Source organism: Callospermophilus lateralis, chromosome 12 (genome assembly GCF_048772815.1).
Source record: "Callospermophilus lateralis isolate mCalLat2 chromosome 12, mCalLat2.hap1, whole genome shotgun sequence".
Taxonomy (NCBI): domain Eukaryota; kingdom Metazoa; phylum Chordata; class Mammalia; order Rodentia; family Sciuridae; genus Callospermophilus; species Callospermophilus lateralis.
The window spans coordinates 103820988-103834888 of NC_135316.1; positions in this window are offsets into that span (position 1 = coordinate 103820988).

Genomic DNA, 13901 nt, shown 5'->3' on the forward strand with positions numbered 1-13901 from the left:
AACGCAGCTCTTGTACTCCTCTTCCTTCATATGCATCACATGGCGTTGTGAGGACTTGTTTGCATTTGTTAACCATTAGATTTGCTTGCTGTGGATAAACAAAGATACTTCAGTGAAGACCCTTATGTTATTTCACTTTTGTGTGAGTAAATTCTTAGAATATTATTGCTTGTCCCAACTTCACAGTGATGACACTAACAAACTGTCCTACTAAAGTAACATACTAATTTACCCCTCAACATGTGGGCGTAGCCATCTTCCTATAGCTTCCTGACAAGGTCAGTTATCAAAATGCAGATTTCTCTCCTTAAATACCTGAATAACATTGTACTTTGTAGTTAACATTCTACTTATTATATGAAAGATGTGTGTGTGTGTGTGTGTGTATATATAATATATGTTTATGTACATATATGCATGTTTTAATGCACTGAAGGATCGTTTGAATTTTATTTCTTGTGAACGGTATTTTCATGATGACAGTCCCTAAGCCAGAGTTTATCATTAGGGCAGCTGGACAAACTTGCAGGCCTGGGCCACTCTAGTAGTGCCCTTTTTGTGCTCACCCACTGACTGGGAAGTGTGGCCTCAGTGTATACTCTTGGGGACCAAAGAGGTGCCAGCTAGGCTTCCAGTCATCTGTGCTCTGCTCCCCACACAATCTCTCGAAGCAAACCTAAGAAGTACATTCCCAAACATTCCACAGTGTGATATATTCAGTTAACTGCTAGGCTCTATTTATTTTTTTTATGTAGAATATTAGCATTTCTGCTCTTAGCATAGGACTAAATTTCCTGAGTGAGAGATGGTGCTAGGTAGCCGGCATGTGAACATTTGAAGGACACATGGGTATGTCTCTATCTCACTAAGGCACAACTGAAGACCAAAACTGAAATAGACGAGAAACAAACTTGGATATCTGAAAATACTGAATTTAAGGGAGTTATTTATTATGGCTTCGTTAGTAACTTAGCATAGAAAAGGAGAAAAATATACAATGACTTTTGAGCAGTGAGTAGTAGAAACAGATTTTTTTGACATCTAAGAAGTAGCTTGTCATAGAAACACAGAATTTTAGAATCACAGAAACCCAAGTTCAAAACCTGGTCATTACCACCAATTATTTAACACTCCTGGCACAGGGTACTCTTCTTTGGACACATGCAGAGGCATTTCCCAGCATCCCTTGCAGTAGGCATGGTCATGTGAGTCAGTTCTTCCCAGTAGAATGGGAATGGAGGTGCGGTATGCCCTCTCCAGGGAGGTTATAAAAGCCTCAGAATGAGATTTTCCCTTCTTCTCCCCAGACTTCAGTGAGAATAAGGTAGAAGGGGATGGTAGAACCATAATATGCAGGGAGCTGTTCCTAAATGAAGCCTCAGATGAGAGTTGCCATTTTTCCATGGAAACCACCCAGATTTCTTGAAAGAACAAGCATAAATTACATTTAAGCTTGTTCACTTAATTGGTGAGTCTACTTGTTAGTTAGAATACTAGCAAATGATCTAATGAGAATTTGATGCAAATGCATAAAGACTACTTAATTCACAGTAAATACTCCAAAAATATTAATACTCGCTGTTATTGGTAGCATGGCCATAAAACAGTTAAAAATTCATGTGTCATTATGTAAATTCAGGATATTTTCAAGATCTATTCAAATCACAATCAAATTTTTGCACATTATGCCTAGAGAATAATAACAGTGTAGAGGCTGTGGGACTCTAGTATTTAGATGTGGGAGGATCCTACTCACTCATATATGTTATGTTTAATAGAAACCCTCATTCCACACATTAGGAATCATCCTATAATAATTATTTAGAAATAATATTTTGTCTATTTGAGAATGAGTTCTGGGGAAAGCTATGACATGGTAGTTTTGGGCACTAGACAATATCTGGAAAGTAGCAGATTCAGCAAAATGCAAAGAAATACTTTTGATGTGTAGGTCTTTGTTTTAGACATGTGTGTTTTATCTTGTCTGACACTTGCAAAACACCTGTAATAATTGCATATTCTAATTATTCTCAGGAGAAGTCAAAGCTTTGCAAATATTCCACTATAATACCAATCCTAACTCTGTTTCACTAACTCTAATTCAAATTATCTCTGTCTGTGTGGGACTATAGACTTGTGCATAACCAAACAAAATAACAGAATGGCATTTGTGGCAGGACTGCCAGGAAGCAATCATGCTAGTAATCTCATTTGAGTTTTCTACTAGCCCTTTGTACTAGGTATTGCCCCTCATTTGTAGATGGTTTGACTATTGTGGATGTGTAGCTTCAGTTTGTAAGAGTTCACAGGTTTGCTATATTTTTAAGCAGAATAAAGGCATTCCCAAAGTAGAATTTTCAATCTTCATTCCCTACTTCCATAGAAGTACTCATTTGGCTAGACACAAAGAAATTACGAATATTTTAAATCAAAACACTTAAGTTGATTTGTGTTGCAACCATTACTTAATGTGGGACTTTTCTGAAAACTTATTTTTTTTAGGTTTCCACGTAGGATAAATGTGGATATTAATGCCCATCTCATTGGGTTATTTTGTTCACCTAATTAAATACATAAAAAGATGTTCTGATCTAAAATCTACTATATAAATATGAATTAGTATCATGTTCACTAAAAAAATAGAGATTTTAATGCTCAAGTTCTTCAGATACTCTGAAAAGTACCTCACATTCTTCGCTGTTGGGTGTTTACCCATGTGTTTTGCATCTGGTCAACTTACACCATAGCTTGCTTCCATTGCTTGTCATAGTTGGATAGGAAAAGTGTTACCATCATCAGGAGAGACTGTGAGTGATTATGCCTGTTTGTGTGTGCCTTGTTGGGGAGTGGAAACTGTATCCTTACACTCCACTTTTATCTACATAGTTATAATTGGAAGCTACTCTTTTGCTTCTCTTTTAACATGATAAATAGTTCTTTTATGCCTATTTTATTTGGCTGCCTTTCTAATCTTTGCTCCATCTATTTCTCCTCTCTGCAGTTAGGGGATTGCATTGATCCATGTGTCCCTTCCAGCTCTGAAACTTTGATTCCATTGCTATCTGTTGAACTGCTTCCAAGTTTTCTCTGTGCCTTTGAAGTTTATGGTCACAGTTCACTGAATCAAATCACAGAAGTGATGAAGGCTGACCCAGCATTATATACTATTTTCAAAGGGTTGATCATGGATGCTTTATAATGAAAGCTAAACCTAAATTCTATATTGAAGTTAAATGATGGTCTTTATTTAAAATTTTAAAAGTGCTTCAAAAATCAATAATCACTTAGTAACTTTAATAATGGATCTTTTGGGCACATAGAAGATCATTATGAAATCTCTTTTTAAAACATATGGCTTAAAATATTAAGGAAAATGATCTGGGGGGACAGTTTTAACACAAATGTAGATGAACAATGTTATGGTCAAATGCACATGTTTATGGACATTCTTCCTATGGCCAGATGGATAAACTATTTGCTGTAAATAAATCTCAAACTATGGGATAATAAAACTGCAATAGGTCAGGATTTGTTTGGTGTGTGTGTGTGTGTGTGTGTGTGTGTGGGTGGATGCATTCAGGCACATATATTAGAGACAAATATTTTTAATTTTACATCATGAAAAACCTGTTCCTAAAGGCATCTACCTAGACAGTGTTTCGCACATTAAAAATGGTTTGGTTGCCTTCTGATTTTGAAGACCTCTCGTGGGACCAGCCTCCTCCTGCAGAGGCTCTGATTCAGGCAGAAAAGGGCCCTTTGGCCAACTTTAGGGTGCAAAGGGTAGCTCATAATTCTCTTCATGCTGACACTCCTGCTGCAACAGCTTCTGTCACCCTAAACACACTGCTCCGAGAGCCACTTGTGTTGGTGCCAATGCATCCTCCAGCTGGGGGTCAGAGGGCACATTCTGCTTATTCCTGTGCCAACATGAGGAGACCTTAATATTAATGTTCCCCATGACTGAATTGAATCCACAGTGGCATCCTGGCAATCTAGCAAGGGAGATAGAAAAAACTCAATGGGTATAGGAGCCTGTCTAGAGCAAGATGTTTCTAATTATTACCCTTGGTGAGGGGGATAAGGAAATATAATGATAATAAAGCTCAAAAAATTATATACTAAATGACATAAGCACAGTTTGACAGTAATTTGTGGAATCATTTTGTTCATGCAGCAAGTATAATGAATTTTGTTCCAACTCTAAGGACATTGAACCAAACCAGTTTCAGCTGTGTTTCTTCTACATTTTGCATTATAATTAGTAAAGTAGAGGTTTTACATTCAAAATTTGCTAATAGCATGGATTTTTTTGAGTGAAGACAGGGTTCTAATGAATTTAATAATAATAATATAGTTTTAGAATATTAAAACATTCTGCTTTGTCTATTAAATTAAGAAAAAAATCAAAGAAAAAAAGCAATCCCTGAAGGGAAACCAAATTACATGGCCAAATTCAAGGTATGTATGCAAAAGATATTTAAAATTAGCCGCACTAGGCTTGTTAATGTGAACAGGATACTCTTGTCATTGAAAGAGTTCATGTTCACAACTGAACACTGTAAATGGGACTTGATGACATCCAATATTATGCATTTTAGGTTTTCAGACTTTATAAACAGATAATTGCGGAGGCTATGAGGGCCAGTTTGCCACAGCATGATCACTCTCTGTGCCCATAGCCAGCATCTCTGCCTCTTCAGAAATGCCCAGATACATGGCTTCTGAATTGCTCTTTCTGATAAATGTGATGAGGATCTAGATGAAAAAATAATGTCATTAATTTCCTTTTCTGGTACAGTTGAGAAATTATGTATCCACTCTTTCATATGAGAACCAGATTCACAGACAGGAGCTGGTGTTCAGTGGCCACAGCCTTCCATACATACCATCCAGAGCCATCCTCATTCAAGTGCACCTCCCCTGATGTTATGGATTAGCTATTATGTGCTCCCCAAAAGCTCATATGTGAGACATGAACACTCAGCATATATTATGAAAGACAGGCTATAGGTGAAATGATTGGCTTATGGGAGTCTTAACCTGATCAGTACATCGATCCCCTAATAAGTACTAACTGGATGGTAACTATTGGCAGGTAGGGTGTGCCTGGAGGAGGTGGTCATTGGAGGGCATGTCTTTGGGATATATATATATATATATAATTTTTTTTCTTGGTGAGCAGAGACTCTCTGCTTTCTGGTGCCATCTCCTAATCTGCTTTCCCGCACTGTGGGATTCTGTCATGAGGTGCTGCCTCATCTCTTGGGCACAGAATAATAGAATTGTCTATCTATGGACTGAGACTTCTGAAAGAGTGAGTCTCAAATAAACATTTCCTCCTCTTTCTTTGTCAGATGTTTTGATCACACAAACAAAAAGAACTAACTAAAACACTTGTCTACTCATTGTCGTTGGTCTTTCATCCAAATGGGTTTGAGTTTTAAGTAGTGTTGAGAAGGTTTGTGTTCAATGAATATTTTATCCATTCTAAATTTTTATTTATACAGCTTTTGTTCCACCTGGAGGAGATGTTGGAAGAACTTCAAGAGTTCTTTTCCTAACTGCCCCAATGGTGATGTCTTCAAGCACGAACAGACAGATTTTAATATCTTCTGCTATAATCTCTGGTTTTAACAGCCTCTTACATCAGGTGTGCCATTTTTAAAGATCACTCTGTTACACACTCATCTCCTGAGCTGTTTCGAGATCCTTTGAACCTGTAGAAGGTTTCTCATCTCTCACTTGTAGACCATTAATATATGCTGAGTGTTCATGTTGCTAATTAATCCACAAGAAAAGCTTAAATTATGGATAACACACATTGCAAAACCTGGGGTGGTGTATATTATACTCACCTGATTGCCTTTTTCATTTTGATTACTAGAAAATCAGTCATTTCCTGACAGTTAATCAGGAGCCTCAGAGATTCCCATCTGAGTTCCAGTTATCCTGCTTATTCCACTTAATTTTTGATTTATAAAATGTTATTATACTGTAACAATTTCAGATTTGATTACTGGTGAAGTTAACAAACTCATTTTTAGTCACATACTTTTTCATCCTAAATAAGCTGTTGGGTATCGGTTGGTTAAAACGTTATTTCATTAATTAAGAGTATTATACATTCATATAGCCATCAATTTCTACCACTCAAGAATTTTTCATGTAAATTTCACTAAACAACTATGTGTGTTAATTATTATATCAGAGATATAGAAGTTTCTCTCCCTTGTAACCACGGAGGCATCAACTTTTGCTTCAAGAAAGCAATGCTGAATGTTTAGAATTCCAGAATGACTCAGATCACCAGATATTCACCTCTCTTTGTTTTTAAGGCCTCTTTATTATTTTTTCCACTTCTAATTCTGTGACCAGTTTCTTCTCAGTTCCTTCAACTGATAACCTCCCTAATTGTTTGTTGTGATAAAGTACACATTACATGAAATTTGCCATCTTCACCAGTCCATTGGTATTAAATACCTTTATCACCACTGGTCACCTGCAGGACTCTTTCTGTCTGGTAAAACTAAATTTGTGGAGCCATGAAGGAACTCTCCTTGTGCTTCCCCCTGGGACCACCACCCTACTTTATGTCTCTATTTTGAATATTCTAGAGACCTCACGTTAGTGGAGTCATACTGCATTTAGTCTTTTGTGACTAGTTTATTTTACTTACCACAGTCTCCTCAATGTTCCCTCATGTTGAAATGTTTTTCTCCTTGAGACTGAATCATATAATATTGTGTATAGACACCACATTTTGTTTATCTATTCATTTGTGGAAGGACATTTGGGTTGCTTCCCCATGTTAGATATTGTGAATAACACTGCTATGAATACATGCTAGTTAGGAATCAGGCCCTAAATTCCACCCTTTTGGGTGGTATTGATGGATTACATGACAGGTCTAATGTAGATTTTTGAGGAGCAACTATGCTGCTTTCCACAGTAGCTGCACCACTTTATTCCCACCAGCAGTGTACAAGGTCCCCATAATGTCACATACTTGCCAACACAAGTTATTATTATTATTTTTTAAATAGTGCCTATCCTAGCCAGGCATGGTGGAACATGCCTGTATTCCCAGTGACTTGGGAGGCGGAGGCAGGAAGATCAGAGGTTAAAGCCAACCTCAAAAATTTAGTGAGACCCTCCACAACTTAGTAAGACCCTGTCTCCAAATGAAAAATAGAAAGGATGGGGAAGTAGCTCAGTGGTGAAGTGCTTCTGGCTTCAATCCTTTATACCAAAAGGGTTAGGGAAATGCATGTACCCTAATGTCGTGAGGTGGTGTACCATTATAGTTTTTCTTTGAAGTTCATTAGTAATTAGTGATATTGAACATCCTTTAATGTGCTTATTAGCCATTTGGATATTTTCTTCTAAAAAATGTCTAGTAAAGTACTTTGTCATTTTTCATTGGGTTTGTGTGTCTTTCTCTTTTCCTTTTTTGCTTTAGGACCTCCTCATAGATTCAGAATTCATGCCCCGTGACCTACTTCCTCCAACTGGGACCCAACTCCTTCAGTTTCTACTGCTTCCCAATAATGTTAGTCCATGGATTAGGTCAGATCCAAGTACTTCATAAGAGCCCTACCTCACTGTACTGGGATCCAAGCCTTCAACACCAAGTCTTTTTTTTTTGGTGGGGGGGGTGGGGTACTGGGGATTGAACTCCGGGGCACTTGACCACTGAGCCACATCCCCATTATTTAGAGACAGGGTCTCACTGAGTTGCTTAGTGCCTTGCTTTTACTGAGGCTGGCTTTGAACTCATGATCCTTCCTTAGCCTCCTAAGCCTCTGGGATTGTAGGCATGCACCACCGTGCCCAACTTTAACACCAAGTCATTGGGGGGACTCTTCATACCCAAGCTATGTCAAGGTGAAAGATGTCTAGTATGAATATCTTCAAATATCAAATACTGACAAGCATAAAATGTAGGCTTTTCTCTGTTGGACCTTCCGCCATGATGTTTCCGCCTTCTTAGAGTAGTCAACCAGGGACTGATACATCTGATATTTCTGCTTTGCAGCAGAAAATGAGAAAACTAGAAGAGATCCTGTGGGTCTATACCTTTTCCCTTATTCTTTATTAATCCTCTTATAATATTTTAAATGTTTATGAGAAGAAAAGTGGTATTTTAAGTGCCCATAAAATATTTGCCAAAGCATGTGTCTTTGTGTTAGCTGGATCTATAATTAAATATACCTTTCTTAGTGTGACAACACAGGAAAAGTAAATCTTTTTATGAGTGGCTAGTATTTCAAAGACTTCACCCAACCCCATAAGGAGTCTCCTTTTCTTATTACCATATCTTTCATCCTCTGTTTCATCTCGATTCTTGTTATCTGTGTAATCACATTTAGTTTCTTTTTCTCCTTCTCAACCATCTTACCATTATACCCGGACAGTTTGTAAACAGAAATCTGATGATGTCTCTTCTTGACATAAAATCCTTCAAGTTTTACTGTATTTTCTACAAAATGCCTTAGCCCTGCATCTTATGTGAAGCTATGTGGCTTCTCCTATCATGATATTTTAACAACCCTCATTCTGTAGTCCATATCTTTTACCATGACTACCTGGGCCACCGTCTTCATCTATATGTGCATTTGCACTTGAATTCTCCACTTGTACTTCCTTTACTATCTTCTTTGATCAACATCCAACTCATTTTTGAAAAGCCCAAGCAAAGGATATGTTTGTTGTGAAGCCTTCCACAGCTCCATAGTGAAGAGCTGGACATTGTTCTGTGCCCACAGCATGTGATATAACCGTAATGTCACTTTGTCCACTAGACTTCACTTATGTGTTCATTTCTGAATTCCTTAACAGATTGTGTGAAGCCTTCAAGGCCAGGCACTCACTGTTATCTTTATTTACATCAGAATATAGCACAGTATGAGGCACAAAACAGATGGTCAAGAAACATCATGTATATACATAAATCAACAAAGTACAGGGTTTATAAATCATCTAAGCTTACAAAGGAACAGTTATATGCACATGGGCTTCCTCTTCTAGCAAAGGCTAATTGTGTAGATTTCTTTTGTCCTGATAAGATCAGAAACTTTGATAATTAAAAATGTCCTTACTTGAATTGTCTAATGTTTACAAGAGTGCAGCAAGATATGACAACATCTTGAACTATAAAGCAAATTTCTTCATTTGGAAATGAAACATTTGCAAAACTCAGAATGCTGTGGGAATGTAATGATTATAAAATCCAAACAGCAAAAGATGATTTTAGGCTTAATGATACAAAGAAACTTTAGAAAAGGAACTCAGAAGCATAAAACAAGAAATAATAATAAAATTTACATATGTTATTTTTGAATTTATAGAAAAATCACACTATTTTTGTTCAGTTCACTTCTTTTGGTTAATATGAATGGGGTTCAAATGAGGTTTTATTTCATTAGCAACATCATCTCGTCTAGGGCACAAATGTCTGAAGGAGAATCATTAGGTATATAAAAATGCTCTTAATGAAAATCTGTGGTTATGAAATGAATGAGTTGAACTTTGGTACATAAGGCCAGATTTTCTATACACATGGAAAAACATAACTAAGGAACAGCAGCATGAATACTTATATGATGGGAGAAAGGATGCAATAATTTATTGATCTCCTTGAGTTAACTATTTCATAGTTCATAAAAAATGGACTATGTTGAATCAAGGCTACTTTGGTTTATAAATTCTTCACCAGAGGCATGTTTCGCAGTCTTCTCAAAATCATGACATAATTTATTCACACACAACTATGTATACTTTCTAAACTGCAATATTTGTGAAATAAAAAACAAAAACAAATATATTATTATGAAATGTGTTTAAAATCATTTGAAATAATATATGAAACAGAACAGTATAGATTTAACCTACTGTTATAACACCTACCTCTATAGAGGTATAATTAGTGTTTATAGTAATAACTTTGGAACAAACAAGAATTTTAAAGCAACTGTTGAATATAGTTTTGGTAATAATTTAATTCAAATTAAATACTTTTCAAATTTTCTAATTCTTTGCTATACTATGCTTGACTTATCTACTACTTTTGGGAAAACCAGTATATTCAATTCACAAGAATAAATAAAAAATGACAAATTCTAAACATTGGACTTTCTATGTTCTACCATTTAAAGTTTCATTCAGAAGAACGACGAAAGAAAAGATAAAATATTTCACTGCTCCTAATAAAATAAGACGTCTTAGAAGAAACTTTCAGAAAGTTACTAAGAATATTGAATTGTAATTCTAAGGACTGAGAACATTTTAAAGGCAAATTTTACCCCCAAAATGGGTCAGAGAAGAAACTAAAGGGAAAATGAATATCCTGAGACAAACAAAAATGTCAAACAACATATGAAAACTCATGGGACACAGCAGAAGGAGTTCTAAAAGGAATCTTTATAGCAATAAACACCCACCAACAAGGAAAAAAGGATATACCAAACTAAAAATTGTCTGCATCACCAAGCAAATGACCAAGGAGTGAAGATACAACCCAGGGTATAGGAGAAAACATTTACAAGCTTATATCTGTTAAAGGGTTAGTATCTGAAATATACAAGGAACTCAGAAAACTCAGTGGTAAAACAAAACACATAAACCTGATTTGAAATGGGTGAGGACCTGCATAGATATTTTTCAAAAGAAGAAATTCAAGTGTTTAGCAAGTATACTTTAAAAACCTGCATAAATATTTTTCAAAAAAAATTCAAGTATCAGAAAATATATTTTAAAATGCTCAACATAAAATATTATCAAGAAAAATGCCATTGAAACCTCAAAGGAGCATCACCTCACGCTTGTTAGAAAGACTGTTGGCAAAAAGACAAAAGATAAAAAATGTCGGACAGCATGTGGAGAAAAATTTTCTCTTGTACACTATTGATGGAAATGCAACAGTATGGAGGTTCTTTAGAAAATTAAAAACAGAGCTACCATATGATCAGGCAAGCTCACTGCGGGGTGTATAACCAAGAGACATGAAATCAGAGCGTCAAAGAGATCTCTGCATTCCCAGGTTCAGTGTAGCACTATTCACAATAAAGATGTAGAATCAGCCAAAGTGCTTCAAACAGAGGAATGGATACAGAAACTGACATACTCAAATGGGGTAGGATTCCATGTTGATAAAGAAGGAAAGCCTGACAGTTGTGACAATATGGATGAAAGAGGAAGACATTATGTTAAATGAAATAAGCCCAGCACAAAGGACAAATACTATAGAATCCCCTCTATTTGTGGAGCTTTAAAATGTTGACCTCACAGAAACAGGTAGGGAAGAAATGGGGAGATGTCGGCTGAGGCTCAAAATTTCGTTTATATAGGGGAGGTAATTCTATAATTAATATCAATGTATACTAGTATTGAAAATTGCTAAGGGAATAAGTTTTAAATATCATAATTACAAAAAAAAATGTTAGTCTGTGAGGGTCACACAGCCATTCCAAAATGTACATGTATTTCCAAGCATCATATAATACACGCTAAATATATATAGCTTTTTTTCACTTTAGATAAATAAATAAAAACATGGAAATTGTTACACAAGTTTTTTTTTTAAGGAAAAATTTTATAAACTAAAGAGTCCACTGAGGCTCATTCCTTAACTTTAATTGGTATTTTATTTTAGTAGTGGTATAAACTTGATGGTTGCTTCCCAAATTATATTTGATATAAAAATGATTTTATTCTTTAAAAATTATTATTACATTTAGTTCTGCGTAGGCCTTTTCTTTTGCTGACTTTATTAATTGTATCAATTTATGGCTATATGTGAATAGAGGTTGCAGTTGTAGAGGAGGATATGATTGTTCTTCACCAGGTAAAACCGAAAAGAGTGGTGAGTTCATAGGATAAGAAGTTTACTTTGCATTTGTCAAGGCATGAGATAATTACAAGCATGGAAGATGAGACATTTTAACTCTATTCGATGGATTTAAAAAGATCATAATAACACTTCTATCATGTAGCATAAAAATATTTCTAGATTTTCGGGATTCGAATCAGAGCACATTTGGTTAACCAAAAACAACAACAGAAACTCAACATTGGAAATATCTATTTTTCTAGTGCCAAATATTCCAGAAAGAATTGTGTTTTTTTACCAACAGAGGTTTGTTTCAATAGAGATATCTCATTTCAGGATTCATAGACTGGTTTATTTAACTTATTTTTTGTTGGATTGAAAAAAAATAACCAGTAGTATAGAATCTTGTTAGCTCCCCCCAAATGATTAGATGTTTTAAGCTATAAAATTTTTTAATGTGACAAGGAAAAATATGTTGAAGCAGTATATTTCTCCATTTTTTAAGCAGAGGGTTAAAAATTAATTTATTAATAGAAGTTGACAGAAAAGCATTTGTTCTGCCCAAAATAAAATCATATTTATGATGATAATTTCAGACATTTATGCATAAATAATTATTTTTAAAATGGTGGTGAATATTCGAAAAGTAAATGAGAAGTAATTTTCACAGATAGAAAAAATAAATTACAGCTACAGTTATTTTTCCCATTGATAAGAACTAGGGATATGCTTTTAGATGAAAAACAATTTTGTTGATTGTAATAAACATATTCGATAGTAAACTGCAAAATTTTAAAATTCCAGAATTTTTGGAAGACAGCAAAACAATGAAAACTTACTGAAACACTGGATGAACTTCCAGAAGCAGCTATGTAGAATTGGAGATTTAAAGAGATATAGGCATTTCTGAAATTTATCTTAAAATGGTTTTAAATATTCCTTATTAGAAATAATTTGTTTCTTAAATTGAAAAACCATTAGTAAGCTTTAAAAGTATCAAGTCTAATGAGAAAGTTTCATGAGAGCATACAACTTCTGTAACTGGTTATGGAAGAAGGAGATAGAAATATCTTCATTTGCAGTTAAAATAAATTTATATCTCTAAATGCCAATTAGCAGGCCCCCATTGACTCTGGGTGATTCATTCCTTAATGAAATCATAAATGTTTCTGTAGAGCAATCCTATACATCTCCCCAGAGGGCAGCAAAAATACCATGAGATAGCTCTTGGAAGCTGGCCACGGCCCACCTGCAGCAGTGGGGTTCTGATTTCCTAGAGCAGCAGTGGACAGGTGCAGGCGGGAGCACACAGGGCATCTGGCGCACACATCGTGTATTATGCACATCTGGAGCAATGTCAAAGCCGTAATTAATACACAGCCATATTCTTTCACTCTATTCTACAGTCCCCAAATTCCCACAGAGGAACACATCATCATTTTCTTCTGAAATTTAGCTCTTTAATACACCAATTGATGCTGACTTAACTGTTAACAATAGTTGTCCTCCTTTTGACTGTGTAGAAACCCAATAAAAATAAACACTTAAATTTAAACACAGTTTGCTATCATTTAGTTAAAAATTTAAAATTTGAAGGACATTTTAGGGTTTTAAGAACATACTAGTGGAAATAAGCTCAAAAAAATCAAGTTCAGATTTTCTATAATATATAAAGTAAATTGAAAAATTAACCAGAGCAGATTCAGAAAAATATTGAAGATAAATATATTGTGATTACAAAATGCAAACCATTGAGCAGACTTTATCAAAGCTATTTCTTCTTAACAATTTATTTCAATTATAAATATATGATAGTTTTATTGTCTTTATGCTTAATGTCTTTTATTTTAACAATGCTCTGCCTTTGTAGATATAAAAATGTAGAGCTTGTTCTTTCTGAAATTCTGGTCATACATTCTTTGATGATAAATCTAAAATCCCCAATCAAAAAAGTGCTTCCTTTCCATTACTTGAGTCCTTCCAGAAGAATCAGTTTATCCACCCTAACTGATTTTATTTCCATTGCTAAATTTAAACAGCGATACATCCCACATCATCTTTAGGCTGTCTT